The 15,543-nt window shown below is 41.5% G+C and overlaps 1 protein-coding gene across 15 annotated transcripts in view; it reads right to left on the bottom strand.

Annotated features, from left to right (window-relative positions):
- fam49bb (family with sequence similarity 49 member Bb) overlaps positions 1 to 15,543 on the bottom strand; it is a 253,404-nt gene that overhangs the window by 101,255 nt on the left and 136,606 nt on the right. For all 15 annotated transcript variants that reach the window (XM_070888514.1, XM_070888524.1, XM_070888517.1 and 12 more), the window contains exon 2: positions 4,574 to 4,641. The gene's annotated coding sequence lies outside the window, so the exon portion shown is untranslated. The remainder of the gene's footprint in view (positions 1 to 4,573; positions 4,642 to 15,543) is intronic.

Genomic DNA, 15,543 nt, shown 5'->3' with positions numbered 1-15,543 from the left:
ACCCCCCACCTCGTTCTGGACGCCTAATTTGTAACCTGCGCCTGATTTTTTAAAGTGTAGAACAGGTTTTTTCAGTTCTACAAAAATCTTCACTTGCTCCATTCTAAGTTAGTTTGGAGTACGTTTTCACTGTGGAAACTTTCAAATCAGGCTTCAGTGGCCGGACACGCCCCCTTTTGAAGAAAAAATTCTGTTCCAAAGTAGAACTGTTCTACCTGACCAGAACTGCAGAAAAAAAATGTGGAGAATTGCGATTTCTAAGATAGTCCGTTCTCCACCAGTTACTCCTAAAAATCAGGCGCAAATCATGTGGAAACTTGGGCCCTTAGAATTCAGCAGAGGAGGATAAAGGGTTTAATTAGGAGGGGGAAACTAGAGTATGAGAGGAAGCTTGCTGGGAACATAAAAACTGACTACAAAAGCTTCTATAGATATGTGAAGAGAAAGAGTTTCGTGAAAACAAACATAGGTCCCTTGCAGTCAGATTCAGGTGAATTCATAATGGGGAACCAAAAAATGGCAGACCAGTTGAACAAATACTTTGGTTCTGTCTTCACAAAGGAAGACACAAATAACCTTCCGGAAATACTAGGGGACCGAGGGTCTAGTGAGAAGGAGGAACTGAGGGAAATCCTCATTAGGCGGGAAATTGTGTTAGGGAAATTGATGGGATTGAAGGCCGATAAATCCCCGGGGCCTGATAGTCTGCATCCCAGAATATTTAAGGAAGTGGCCCTAGAAATAGTGGATGCATTGATGATCATTTTCCAACAGTCTATCGACTCTGCATCAGTTCCAATGGACTGGAGGGTAGCTAATGTAACACCACTTTTTGAAAAAGGGAGTGAGAAAACAGGTAGTTAGCCTGACATCAGTAGTGGGAAAATGTGGAATCAATTATTAAAGATGAAATAGCAGCACATTTGGAAAGCTGTGACAGGATCGGTCCAAGTCAGCATGGATTTATGAAAGGGAAATCATGCTTGACAAATCTTCTAGAATTTTTTGAGGATGTAACTAGCAGAGTGGACAAGGAAGAACCAGTGGATGTGGTGTATTTGGACTTTCAAAAGGCTTTTGACAAGGTCCCACACAAGAGATTGATGTGTAGAATTAAAGCACATGGTATTGGGGGTAATATACTGACGTGGATAGAGAACTGGTTGGCAGACAGGAAGCAGAGAGTTGGGATAAACGGGTCCTTTTCAGAATGGCAAGCGGTGACTAGTGGGTTTTGCCACAGGGATCAGTGCTGGGACCCCAGCTATTTACAATATACATCAATGATTTGGATGAAGGAATTGAGTGTAATATCTACAAATTTGCAGATGACACTAAGCTGGATGGCGGTGTGAGCTGTGAGGAGGACGTTAAGAGGCTGCAGGGTGACTTGGACAGGTTAGGTGAGTGGGCAAATGCATGGCAGATGCAGTATAATGTGGATAAATGTGACGTTATCCACTTTGGAGGCAAAAACGCCAAGGCAGAATATTATCCGAATTGCGGCAGATTAGGAAAAGGGGAGGTGCAACGAGACCTGGGTGTCATGGTACATCAGTCGTTTAAAGTTGGCATGTAGGTAGAGCAGGCAGTGAAGAAGGTAAATGGTATGTTGGCCTTCATAGCTAGGAGATTTGAGTATAGAAGCAGGGAAGTCTTACTGCAGTTTTACAGGGCCTTGGTGAGGCCTCACCCGGAATAGTGTGTTCAGTTCTGGTCTCCTAATCTGAGGAAGGACGTTCTTGCTATTGAGGGAGTGCAGCGAAGGTTCTTAGAAACATAGAAAATAGGTGCAGGAGTAGGCCATTCGGCCCTTCGAGCCTGCACCACCATTCAATAAGATCATGGCTGATCATTCTCTCAGTACCCCTTTCCTGCTTTCTCTCCATACCCCTTGATCCCTTTAGCCAGAAGGGCCATATCTATCTTCCTCTTGAATATATCCAATGAACTGGCATCAATAACTCTCTGCAGCAGGGAATTCCACAGGTTAACAACTCTGAGTGAATAAGTTTCTCCTCATCTCAGTCCTAAATGGCCTACCCCTTATCATAAGACTGTGTCCCCTGGTTCTGGACTTCCCCAACATCGGGAACATTCTACCCGCATCTAACCTGTCCCGACCCATCAGAATTGTATATGTTTCTATGAGATCCCCTCTCATCCTTCTAAACTCCAATGCATAAAGGCCCAGTCGATCCAGTCTCTCCCCATATGTCAGTCCTGCCATCCCGGGAATCAGTCTGGTGAACCTTCGCTGCACTCCCTCAATAGCAAGAACGTCCTTCCTCAGATTAGGAGACCAAAACTGAACAAAATATTCCAGGTGAGGCCTCACCAAGGCCCTGTACAAATTCAGTAAGACCTCCCTGCTCCTATAGTCAAATACCCTAGCTATGAAGGCCAACATACCATTTGCCTTCTTCACCGCCTGCTGTACCTATATGCCAACTTTCAATGACTGATGAACCATGACACCCAGGTCTCGTTGCACCTCCCCTTTTCCTAATCTGCCGCAATTCAGATAATATTCTGCCTTCGTGTTTTTGCCCCCAAAGTGAATAACCTCACATTTATCCACATTATACTGCATCTGCCATGCATTTGTCCACTCACCTAATCTGTCCAAGTCACCCTGCAGCCTCTTAGCGTCTCCCTTACAGCTCACACCACCACCCAGTTTAGTGTCATCTGCAAATTTGGTGTTATTACACTCAATTCCTTCATCCAAATCACTGATGTATATTGTACTGAGACCTGCGGCACTCCACTCGTCAATGCCTGCCATTCTGAAAAGGACCCGTTTATCCCAACTCTCTGTTTCCTGTCTGCCAACCAGTTCTCTATCCACGTCAGTATATTACCCCCAATAACATGTGCTTTGATTTTGCACACCAATCTCTTGTGTGGGACCTTGTCAAAAGCCTTTTGAAAGCCCAAATACACCACATCCACTGGTTCTCCCTTGTCCACTCTACTGGTTACATCCTCAAAATATTCCAGAAGATTTGTCAGGCATGATTTCCCCATCATAAATCCATGCTGACTTGGACCGATCCTGTCACTGCTTTCCAAATGCGCTGCTATTTCATCCTTAATAATTGATTCCAACATTTTCCCCACTACTGATGTCAGGCTAACCGGTCTATAATTACCCGCTTTCTCTCTCCCTCCCTTTTTCAAAAAGTGGTGTTACATTTGCTACCCTCCAGTCCATAGGAACTGATCCAGAGTCGCTAGACTGTTGAAAAATGATCACCAATGCATCCACTATTTCTAGGGCCACTTCCTTAAGTACTCTGGAATGCAGACTATCAGGCCACAGGGATTTATCGGCCTTCAATCCCATGAATTTCCCTAACAATTTCCCGCCTAATAAGGATATCCTTCAGTTCCTCATTCTTATTAGACCCTCGGTCCCCTAGTATTTACGGAAGGTTATTTATGTCTTCCTTCGTGAAGACAGAACCAAAGTATTTGTTCAATTGGTCTGCCATTTCTTTGTTCCCCATAATAAATTCACCTGAATCCGACTGCAAGGGATCTACGTTTGTCTTCACTAATCTCTTTCTCTTCACATATCTATAGAAGCTTTTGCAGTCAGTTTTTATATTCCCGGCAAGCTTCTTCTCATACTCTATTTTCCCCCTCTTAATTAAATCCTTTGTCCTCCTCTGCTGAATTCTAAATTTCTCCCAGTCCTCAGGTTTGTTGCTTTTTCTGGCCAATTTATATGCTTCTTCCTTGGATTTAATACTACGCTTAATTTCCCTTGTTAGCCACGGTTGAACCACCTTCCCCATTTTATTTTTACTCCAGACAGGGATGTACAATTGCTGAAGTTCATCCACGTGATCTTTAAATGTTTCACCAGACTGATTCCTGGGATGGCAGGACTGACATATGAGAGGAGACTGGATCGATTGGGCCTGTATTCACTGGAGTTTAGAAGGATGAGAGGGGGTCTCATAGAAACATATAAAATTCTGACGGGACTGGACAGGTTAGATGCAAGAAGAATGTCCCCGATGTTGAATGGTGGTGCGGGCTTGAGAGGATGAATGGCCTACTCCTGCACCCATTTTATATGTTATATAAACACATGTATAATATATAAATAAAAGAATGCCTCAGCCTTAAAAAAAAACACAGCATGCTTCTGTAATTCAAACAGGACACCTATCGGTTTGATTTTCAACTGCTGGAGAAAGGGGAAGATATTAATGAATTTTATTGAAGGACTTTCAGCTTATTCAGAGTAAGCTGGAGTATTCTTGGCCAGATGAATGGGACTAGAATATAAATCTCTTCAATAATGAGTAAAATGAAACCAGGTCTGTCATAAACAACGCTGACAAAGAAAATACGAGGAAATATAGCAACTTTCATTTTTTTCTCGTCATCGTTAACATGTGAAAAATAAAAGGCCTAAATAATGTCAGGCCAAAACTTGAGATCAAATAATATTTTTTAATTACTTTTTAAAAGCTGAAATGCTCAACTGAACAGTGCCCCAAGGAGGATAGTATATGAAAACAAAGATTAGCTATACAATAGATGAGCAAATATTTACCAGTAGGCCAGATCTTCTTACAATTCCAGTTGGATGTTCACATGCAGTTGAAGTAGTGAGGTTAGAATCTAGAGTTTAAAAAGTACAAATGATAAATAAAACAGTACTTTTCCATACTTATGTCACACAACTATTGTGTCCATCATTTTATTTAGACATTAAATTATCAGACCACACTAAAATACATGCAATTTATCTAAAAATAACTTTAAAAAATAACCAACAATTCAAAATCAAAAGGATACAGTTAGTTTAAAACAAAGTATTAAATCCTAAAATACTTTTCTAGATATTATTCAGATTTAACACAAAGCTCTTCTGCACCACTGTGTAAACGCAGATAAAATTTGCTGTTGAGAAAACCAATATCCGACATTCGTTATCTCCTGGACCAAGACTATTTTTACTGGAATGATTCCAGCGACCAGCACTTGTATATACAGTACAAGCCAGGCTTTCAAATGAAATCCTGATAAATAGAAGATTTTAAATAAGTTTAGCGAGGGCCAGCAGGAAGGTAGGATAAATATCTATGTAACGGAGAGTTAACGTCCAGAGTGACTTATTGTCACCTCAAGAGTAAAAATACTTACCACACATTGTTGCCCATACAATATATATTCTACTTATAAAGACTTTTATAAGCTTTCAATCTAGAAACATTCAAGTATTTTTAGAAAATGAAGGAAACTGTCCGATCTGTTATTGTGCTGGTGCACCATGACATTTTTTTTATTGTAAATCTCCTTCAGTCTTCTTACACAATTTCTTCTTTCAGAAATAATTTCCCTGTCTCCATGAGTTTCCCTGCACAATTCATCTTTACTGAGTAACAGAAAGAATTGGAGACCAGCTCCCAAGCCTCCACCCATTCTGCTGCATAGCTAACGAAAGTTAAATTACAGTAGATTAGAATATGGGAACAGCAGTAGGCCATCAGTCCCTCAAACCTCAATTAGATCATGGCTGATCTGTACCTCGACTCCATTTTAACCAGTCTTTGTTCCACTACCCTTGAAACCCTTATCCAACAAAAAAACTATGGATCACAGTCTTAAAAATCTCAACTGGGGGAAAGAGAGAATTCTAGATTTCCATAACCCTTTTTTTGAAAAAGTGCTTCCTGATTTCACTTCGAATTTACCTGGCTCTAATTTTAAGAATATGCCCTCTTGTTCTGGATTCTCCGACTAGAAAATAGTTTCTCTGTATCTATCCTATCACATCCTCCAGCATTTTCCTTCCTTGCCTGTTGAGAACCCACATGCCATCACCAACTACAACTTGCATTTACATTGCACCTTTAACGTAGTAAAACGTTCCAAGGTGCTTCACAGGAGCATTATCAAACAAGTTTTGACACTGAGCCATGGAAGGAGTTATTAGAACAGGTGAGATAGGTTTTAAGGAGTGTCTCAAAGAAGGAGCGAGGCAAGGAGGGAATTCGAGAGCTTAGGGCCTAGGCAGTTGAAAGCACGGCCGTCAATGGTGGAACAATGAAAATTGGGAATGCACAAGGGGTCAGAATTTGAGGAAAGCAGAGTTATTGGAGGGTGTAGGGCTGGAAGAAATTACAGAAATGGGGAGAAGCGATGCCATGGAGAGATTTGAACACAATAATGAGAATTTTAAATTCTAGACGTTGCTGGACCGGGAGCCAATGTCGGTCAGCGAGCACGGGGTGATGGACGAGATGGACTTGGTACGAGTTAGGATACGAGTAGCAGGATTTTAGATGAGCTGAAGTTTACAGAGGGTGGAAGATATGAAGTTAACCAGGAAAACATTGGAATAGGCGAGTCTGGAGGTAACAAAAGCATGGATGAGGGTTTCAGCAGTAGATGGGCTGAGACAGGGGATATTACGGAGGTGAAACTAGGCAGTCTTGGTGATGGAGAGAATATGGGGACAGAAGATCATCTCAGGGTCAAATAGGACACAGAGGCTGCGAACAATCTGGTTCAGCCTTCAGCCAGGGAGGAGGATGGAATCGGTGGCTAGGGAACTGAGTTTGGGGTGGGGGGCCGAATGCAATGGCTTCAGTCTTCCTAACATTTAATTTGAGAAAATTTCTGCTCGTACAATCTAATAGTGAATGTGGGACAAGCAATGTGACAAATCAGAGGCAGTGGAGACATCGCGAGAGATAGTGATGAGGTCAACATTTCATCACTCTTGTAGGTATCTTTAAGACACCCTTTGGCATGAACTATGAAACACTGAGGCCTAAGGATGTAAATATAGAATTTCTTCAATGTGCAAATGAAGTTAAGAAAAGCCAAAGAACAAATGGCAAATGCATTTTGGGTTTTATAAATAAAGTAAAAGGACAATGAGGTTAAGATAAATTTCAATGAGGCAATAGGTCGCTGTGAGAGCAACACGTGTTGTGGTTAACTGAACACCAATCTCTTTGGTTTGAACTCTGCTGTCCGATATGGACCAAGTTCAGCAGTGCTCAGCCAAGTTGCTGAGACACCCAACAGCAGTGAAAGGAAACTCACCTGCCCAATAAAAGACACCTGCGTAAAGGTCCACCATATAGCAGCTCTATCCATCTGGCTTATATAGCTGATACAGGTACAGATGTAACGTGAAATTAGGTAAAAATCCTTGATCTATCAGCATTTGGAGATTCAACATACAAAGCTGCCAACTCAGATTCAAATAAAAGCATTCAGCTATCAGTCAAGTGCCTTCACTGAAAAAAGTTTTCATTCCTGGATGTCAATCCGATAGAGGCAAAGAGGTGTAGGGGATAGGGGAGTTTCAGAGCTTAGGTCTTAGGCAGCTGAAGGGACGGCCACCAATGGTGGACCAATTACAAAGGGTGGAAGATGGGAGGCCGGCCAGGAGAACATTGGAATTGTCAAGTCTAGAGGTAACAAAGGCATGGATGAGGTTTCAGTAACAGATGAGCTGAGGCAGGGGCAGAGACGGGTGATGTTACATAGGTGGAAGTATGTATTTGGACATCTGTCCTAATATCTCATGTGGCTCGGTGTCAAATTTTATTTGATAACGCTCCTGTGAAGCGCCTTGGGACGTTACTATGTTAAAGGCGCTATTTACATACAAGTTGTTGATGGAGCGGATATGTGGTCGCAGATATGTGTTCTAAAATACTAATAATGGATAAGAGACACCAGTAACAGTAACAAAAACATCCTTGATAACAGACAGGATTGTGGGCAATTTCGTAGGCTATACTTCCTCTACTAGCTAGCTGTACAGGTGATGAAATTAAAGCACCATGTTAAAACAGTAAATGACAGCTAAAGAGTAGTTTTCTTCACATTTTACTAAACCAGTTGTAAAGCCAATGTTATTTGTGCAGTAAAATCTGGAATGCTCAGTGGTGGTTTGCACTTTGGCATTTTCTGACACTTACACACTCTGCGTTTGTGACCATCTGTTATGCAAATTTGGCTCATTACAAATATAACGGGCAAAAAAAAACCTACAGGAAACAGGAAAATAACCAAAGGCCACTTTCACAGCAAACTGAAGATTTTTTGCAGAAACAACATAAATAGTTACACAGCACAAATGATCCAGAAATGATCTTCAATCAACTGAGAAAAAGATTTCAAAGCATTTATATCGCTATTTAATTCCATCATAGATAGAAACATAGAAACATAGAAAATAGGTGCAGGAGCAGGCCATTCAGCCCTTCTAGCCTGCACCGCCATTCAATGAGTTCATGGCTGAACATGAAACTTCAGTACCCCCTTCCTGCTTTCTCGCCATACCCCTTGATCCCCCGAGTAGTAAGCACTTCATCAAACTGCCTTTTGAATATATTTAGTGAATTGGCCTCAACTACTTTCTGTGGTAGAGAATTCCACAGGTTCACCACTCTCTGGGTGAAGAAGTTTCTCCTCATCTCGGTCCTAAATGGCTTACCCCTTATCCTTAGACTGTGACCCCTGGTTCTGGACTTCCCCAACATTGGGAACATTCTTCCTGCATCCAACCTGTCCAAACCCGTAAAATTTTAAACGTTTCTATGAGGTCCCCTCTCACTCTTCTGAACTCCAGTGAATACAAGCCCAGTTGATCCAGTCTTTCTTGATAGGTCAGTCCCACCATCCTGGGAATCAGTCTGGTGAATCTTCGCTGCACTCCCTCAATAGCAAGAATGTCCTTCCTCAAGTTAGGAGACCAAAACGGTGCACAATACTCCAGGTGTGGCCTCACCAAGGCCCTGTACAACTGTAGCAACACCTCCCTGCCCCTGTACTCAAATCCCCTCGCTATGAAGGCCAACATGCCATTTGCTTTCTTAACCGCCTGCTGTACCTGCATGCCAACCTTCAGTGACTGATGTACCATGACACCCAGGTCTCGTTGCACCTCCCCTTTTCCTAATCTGTCACCATTCAGATAATAGTCTGTCTCTCTGTTTTTACCACCAAAGTGGATAACCTCACATTTATCCACATTATACTTCATCTGCCACGTATTTGCCCACTCACCTAACGTATCCAAGTCACTCTGCAACCTCATAGCATCCTCCTCGCAGCTCACACTGCCACCCAACTTAGTGTCATCCGCAAATTTGGAGATACTACATTTAATCCCCTTGTCTAAATCATTAATGTACAATGTAAACAGCTGGGGCCCCAGCACAGAACCCTGCGGTACCCCACTAGTCACTGCCTGCCATTCTGAAAAGTACCCATTTACTTCTACTCTTTGCTTCCTGTCTGACAACCAGTTCTCAATCCACGTCAGCACACTACCCCCAATCCCATGTGCTCTAACTTTGCACATTAATCTCCTGTGTGGGACCTTGTCGAAAGCCATCTGAAAGTCCAAATATACCACATCAACTGGTTCTCCTTTGTCCACTTTACTGGAAACATCCTCAAAAAATTCCAGAAGATTTGTCAAGCATGATTTCCCTTTCACAAATCCATGCTGACCTGGACCTATCATGTCACCATTTTCCAAATGCGCTGCTATGACATCCTTAATAATTGATTCCATCATTTTACCCACTACTGAGGTCAGGCTGACCGGTTTATAATTCCCTGCTTTCTCTCTCCCTCCTTTTTTAAAAAGTGGGGTTACATTGGCTACCCTCCACTCGATAGGAACTGATCCAGAGTCAATGGAATGTTGGAAAATGACTGTCAATGCATCCGCTATTTCCAAGGCCACCTCCTTAAGTACTCTGGGATGCAGTCCATCAGGCCCTGGGGATTTATCGGCCTTCAATCCTATCAATTTCCCCAACACAATTTCCCGACTAATAAAGATTTCCCTCAGTTCCTCCTCCTTACTAGACCCTCTGACCCCTTTTTCCGGAAGGTCGTTTGTGTCCTCCTTAGTGAATACTGAACCAAAGTACTTGTTCAATTGGTCTGCCATTTCTTTGTTCCCCGTTATGACTTCCCCTGATTCTGACTGCAGGGGACCTACGTTTGTCTTTACTAACCTTTTTCTCTTTACATACCTATAGAAACTTTTGCAATCCGCCTTAATGTTCCCTGCAAGCTTCTTCTCGTACTCCATTTTCCCTGCCCTAATCAAACCCTTTGTCCTCCTCTGCTGAGTTCTAAATTTCTCCCAGTCCCCAGGTTCGCTGCTATTTCTGGCCAATTTGTATGCCACTTCCTTGGCTTTAATACTATCCCTGATTTCCCTAGATAACTACGGTTGAGCCACCTTCCCTTTTTTATTTTTACACCAGACAGGAATGTACAATTGTTGTAATTCATCCATGCGGTCTCTAAATGTCTGCCATTGCCCATCCACAGTCAACCCCTTAAGTATCATTCGCCAATCTATCTGAGCCAATTCACGCCTCATACCTTCAAAGTTACCCTTCTTTAAGTTCTGGACCATGGTCTCTGAATTAACTGTTTCATTCTCCATCCTAATGCAGAATTCCACCATATTATGGTCACTCTTCCCCAAGGGGCCTCGCACAATGAGATTGCTAATTAATCCTCTCTCATTACACAACACCCAGTCTAAGATGGCCTCCCCCCTAGTTGGTTCCTCGACATATTGGTCTAGAAAACCATCCCTTATGCACTCCAGGAAATCCTCCTCCACCGTATTGCTTCCAGTTTGGCTAGCCCAATCTATGTGCATATTAAAGTCACCCATTATAACTGCTGCACCTTTATTGCATGCACTCCTAATTTCCTGTTTGATGCCCTCCCCATCATCACTACTACTGTTTGGAGGTCTGTACACAACTCCCACTAATGTTTTTTGCCCTTTGGTGTTCTGCAGCTCTACCCATATAGATTCCACATCATCCAAGCTAATGTCTTTCCTAACTATTGCATTAATCTCCTCTTTAACCAGCAATGCTACCCCACCTCCTTTTCCTTTTATTCTATCCTTCCTGAATGTTGAATACCCCTGGATGTTGAGTTCCCAGCCCTGATCATCCTGGAGCCACGTCTCCGTAATCCCAATCACATCATATTTGTTAACATCTATTTGCACAGTTAATTCATCCACCTTATTGCGGATACTCCTTGCATTAAGACACAAAGCCTTCAGGCTTGTTTTTTTAACACCCTTTGTCCTTTTAGAATTTTGCTGTACAGTGGCCCTTTTTGTTCTTTGCCTTGGGTTTCTCTGCCCTCCACTTTTCTTCATCTCCTTTCTGTCTTTTGCTTTTGCCTCCCTCCATAGGTTCCCATCCCCCTGCCATATTAGTTTAACTCCTCCCAACAGCACTAGCAAACACTCCCCCTAGGACATTGGTTCCGGTCCTGCCCAGGTGCAGACCGTCCGGTTTGTACTGGTCCCACCTCCCCCAGAACCGGTTCCAATGCCCCAGGAATTTGAATCCCTCCCTGCTGCACCACTGCTCAAGCCACGTATTCATCTGCGCTATCCTGCAATTCCTACTCTGACTAGCACGTGGCACTGGTAGCAATCCCGAGATTACTACTTTTGAGGTCCTACTTTTTAATTTAGCTCCTAGCTCCTTAAATTATTTTCGTAGGACCTCATCCCTTTTTTTAAACCTATGTCGTTGGTACCAATGTGCACCACGACAACTGGCTGTTCTCCCTCCCATTTCAGAATGTCCTGCACCCGCTCCGAGACATCCTTGACCCTTGCACCAGGGAGGCAACATACCATCCTGAAGTCTCGGTTGCGGCCGCAGAAACACCTATCTATTCCCCTCACCATCGAATCCCCTATCACTATCGCGCTCCCAATCTTTTTCCTGCCCTCCTGTGCAGCAGAGCCAGCCACGGTGCCATGAACTTGGCTGCTGCTGCCCTCCCCCCCAACAGTACTCAAAGTGGTGTATCTGTTTTGCAGGGGGATGACCACAGGGGATCCCTGCACTATCTTTCTTGCACTGCTCTTCCTGCTGGTCTTCCATTCCCTATCTGGCTGTGGACCCTTCTCCTGCAGTAGGACCAACTCACTACACGTGATACTCACGTCATTCTCAGCATCGTGGATGTTCCAGAGTGAATCCACCCTCAGCTCCAATTCCGCAACGCGGACCGTCAAGATGCAGTAAATTAACTCATGTTCCCTGCCTACTCCACCTTAGGGGTGGGGGCTGCAAGTTGATGGCAGCCAATAAAGCCAAATGCAAATGGATCCTTCCTCTCCCCCTCCAAGTGGATTCAGAGCACCCAAGCTGTCTCTAAGTTTACACAGTTAAGATAGATTGCCAATTTAAATGAACACACTTTCCTTAAACCACTGGGACCCAAGTTTCAATCCAGCTCAGATTCTTAGGCTGAGTGTGCAGCTGTAATATTTTAATGAGAAAAGCTCGTCTAATCACAACCCAATTTCTCTCCACATGAAAAGTTGTAGCCATATTGTTGGGCAGTAATTGCCATGTCATGTGACAGAAAAAGGGGCTTACAAGCTATAACAAAATGACCTCGTATACATCACCCTATGTGACGGAAAGACCCAAATATACAGAACATTTGTTGCTGTAATACTGGGAGATTACATAGCCATTCATAAAATGGTAAAATATTACTTTTGAGATCGAAATATTGTTCAGAACGGAATCAGATTCAAAAGCAGCAAGAATCTATGCACAATTTTCTGTGCCCAATAACAGCATTATTTAGAAATTCATTTTACACAGGTGTTTGCTGAAAATGTCAAATAAAGTGATGGAGAACTTTGTAATGTACAGATACAAGGGTTCATTTTTGGTTAACAGTTTGAGGACAGTAATATTGTTGCAATAAAATCTAAAATTAGAGATTTTATAAAATAAGGTTTCCTTATTACAAAACACTACTGAATTAAGGAATTTGCCTTCAACTTCATTTTCCTATTTCTACTTCATAATATTAAGCACTAGAAATGTACAGATTTTTAAAATCCATTTTTGCATATATGTACAGTACTAACTGAAAAAAGCACCAACATGGTACCACTATGCTGAGTGTTATTATGCTGCACCAATGGAGTGGGATGTGTTTTTACTCCAGAGATCCCGCCAGAAAATTGAAGTGCTACATAAATGGAAATAAGGGCAGGGAAGCACTACATAATGGCGTGCAGCACCGGTGGCAGTCAGCTGCCTTCAAACCAGCTTTTAGGACCTTTTGTATTGGTCTTTTCGTAAATTGGATTCCGGAAGTCTGGTATCTGACTCTCAGAATCCGACTTAAAAGACCAATATAAAAGAGTGTTTTTTTGTGCAATTTGTGGTGACGATAAATTAAGAGACGTTGGTAACCTCATACCCCTCACATACAAAATCTGTAAAGGTCTTTTTCTGTCCAAAAAAAGAAACACTTTTTAGATTTAGTTCATACACCACCCTGGGAAACAATGCCAGCTAGCAAAGACAGTTCACCTTTACAATTTTGTAGCACTGTACCTAAACATTGACTCAGACTGAAATTTTGTTGCGTTCAAATTGGATCAATAAAAAAAATCAGTAACTGTTCTGTACGGACAGTCAAAGGATAAGGGGAAATTATCGAGACTGCTACATTAACAACATTATAACCTATCTTGGAAAGCCACAATTACGGAGAGATTAAATGATTCAAAGGAATTTTAACATTAAGGCATTTTAATACAAAATAAATCAGCAATTCATATCTTTTTAACATTATCTTTTTATTCCTTTTTACAACTAGTGGCCTTTGAACTTGAAGTTGCCACAAATGTTACTTCCTGCTTCAAACTTATTGTAAGAGACAGAACAGGATGTGGCAAGCTTTTAAAATGAAAACACTATTGGTTTAATTTAAATAGTCCAGGTTCTAAAAGCTTATTTCAATTAAATAATTTAATTCTTTATTTGCAGTTTCATGCACTAGAATTAGTTCATTCAAGTTTATTCATTACTGTACTAACATACCTCTCTAGTATCATGTTTTACACACTAGAAATGCTGCCCATCTTCGGCTTACTTTCACAATACTATTGGTTTATGATTACAGTGAAAAATTCTACTTAGTGGATGGAAAGGACAGCAGGTTTTTTTAACCAGGAGGTGTAATATTTTGTGAGAAAGCTTTATGGAACCAGATTAAGTTGGAGTGGTGGTGATTGCAAAGAATTTATTTTGACTGTATTTTATCCACTTTGCAAACCATTTTCACATTACTTTTGACAAAAAATAGGCTGATTTATGTTTGAGGGATTATTCAATGCACAGCAATTCAAAAATCAGGGCCAGCAATATTAGAATATAGTACTGAAATGGAGCTTTATAAACTGGAGCATTCTGCGGTAATGTGTTCTTCCTGCTTTGCAATTTCCCTTAATAATTTACAATTAAAATCCAAAGAAATCTATTATTTCAAAAGCAATTTAATGAAGTTAATTTGTAGGCATTATTTGTCAAAAGTAACTTGAAAATGTTTTGCAGAGTGGATAAAATACTCTGAGCCACTTGCTCATATATTTATTGGCTTGTTGGCATTTGGGATGTTTCTCATGGACTGGCGAGAGGCCTATGGAACCAATATTTAGAAAGAGTAATAAGTCAGGACCAAGAAACTTTTGGCCTATTACTTTATAGGCAAATGTCTAGAAAGGATCATTAAAGATGCACTATATAATCATTTGGAAAGTGAAGGGTGTATTTGGGAGTCTCAGCATGGCTTTGAGAAAAGGAGTCCCGTCTTACCAACTTGATTATATAATTTTTTTTAAAGGAAGTTACAAAGTTGGTGGATGTTGGAAAACAGTCAACATCATGTAATTTAGATTTTCAAAAAGCCTTTGTAAAAGTTCTGCTCAAAAGGCTACAAAGCTAGAATGAGTCTTGTAGGTTTACTGGTCAGATTTTGGGTTGGATAAGGAACATTTGTGCAGATAAAATGTAGTTATTATTGACTTGGGGACACTAGTAGAGTCCCACAGGAATCAGTGTTAGGTCATTGCTCATCTTTATCAACAAGCTGGATGAAGGCAGAGGAAGCACTACCAGCAAGTTTGCAGATGACACAAAGGTATGTGCTGGTGTAAGGACCATGGATGAAAAGATGGGGGAATTGGCACGTGTTCTCCAGATGTCTTTTAATATAGACAAATGTAGCATGATGATTTTGGATAAGGCAATTTAGAGTATGCATATAGAATGCAGGATTGGATGCTCAAGGCTGCTGACCAGGAGAAGTACTTTAGTGTATGATTCACTGAAGGTCCATGACCAGTATACAATAGCAAGGCTTTGTAAAAAGCAAAGAGGGCATTAGGATGCATTTAAATACCAAACTAGAAACACTTTGTACAAAGCCTTGATCAGGCCACATTTGCAATACTGTATCTAGTTTTAATACCCTCACGTGGTGGTGGATATAGAGATCCTGGAAAAGGTACAGAAAACAGCCCATATGCCTAGTTTAGTAACCAGGACAGGCTTAGAGAGTTGGAGTTTTTTTTATACTATGGAAAAGCCTAGACTTCCCAAGAGATATGATGGAAGTAAATAAAAGGATTTGGTTATGTCCAAGTAGCTAAGCTATTTGAGCTAGAAAAGT

Source organism: Pristiophorus japonicus, chromosome 1 (assembly GCF_044704955.1).
Source record: "Pristiophorus japonicus isolate sPriJap1 chromosome 1, sPriJap1.hap1, whole genome shotgun sequence".
In the NCBI taxonomy this organism is placed as follows: domain Eukaryota; kingdom Metazoa; phylum Chordata; class Chondrichthyes; family Pristiophoridae; genus Pristiophorus; species Pristiophorus japonicus.
Note: the sequence above shows the minus strand (reverse complement) of the source record. Positions and strands in the feature narration are given on the sequence as shown.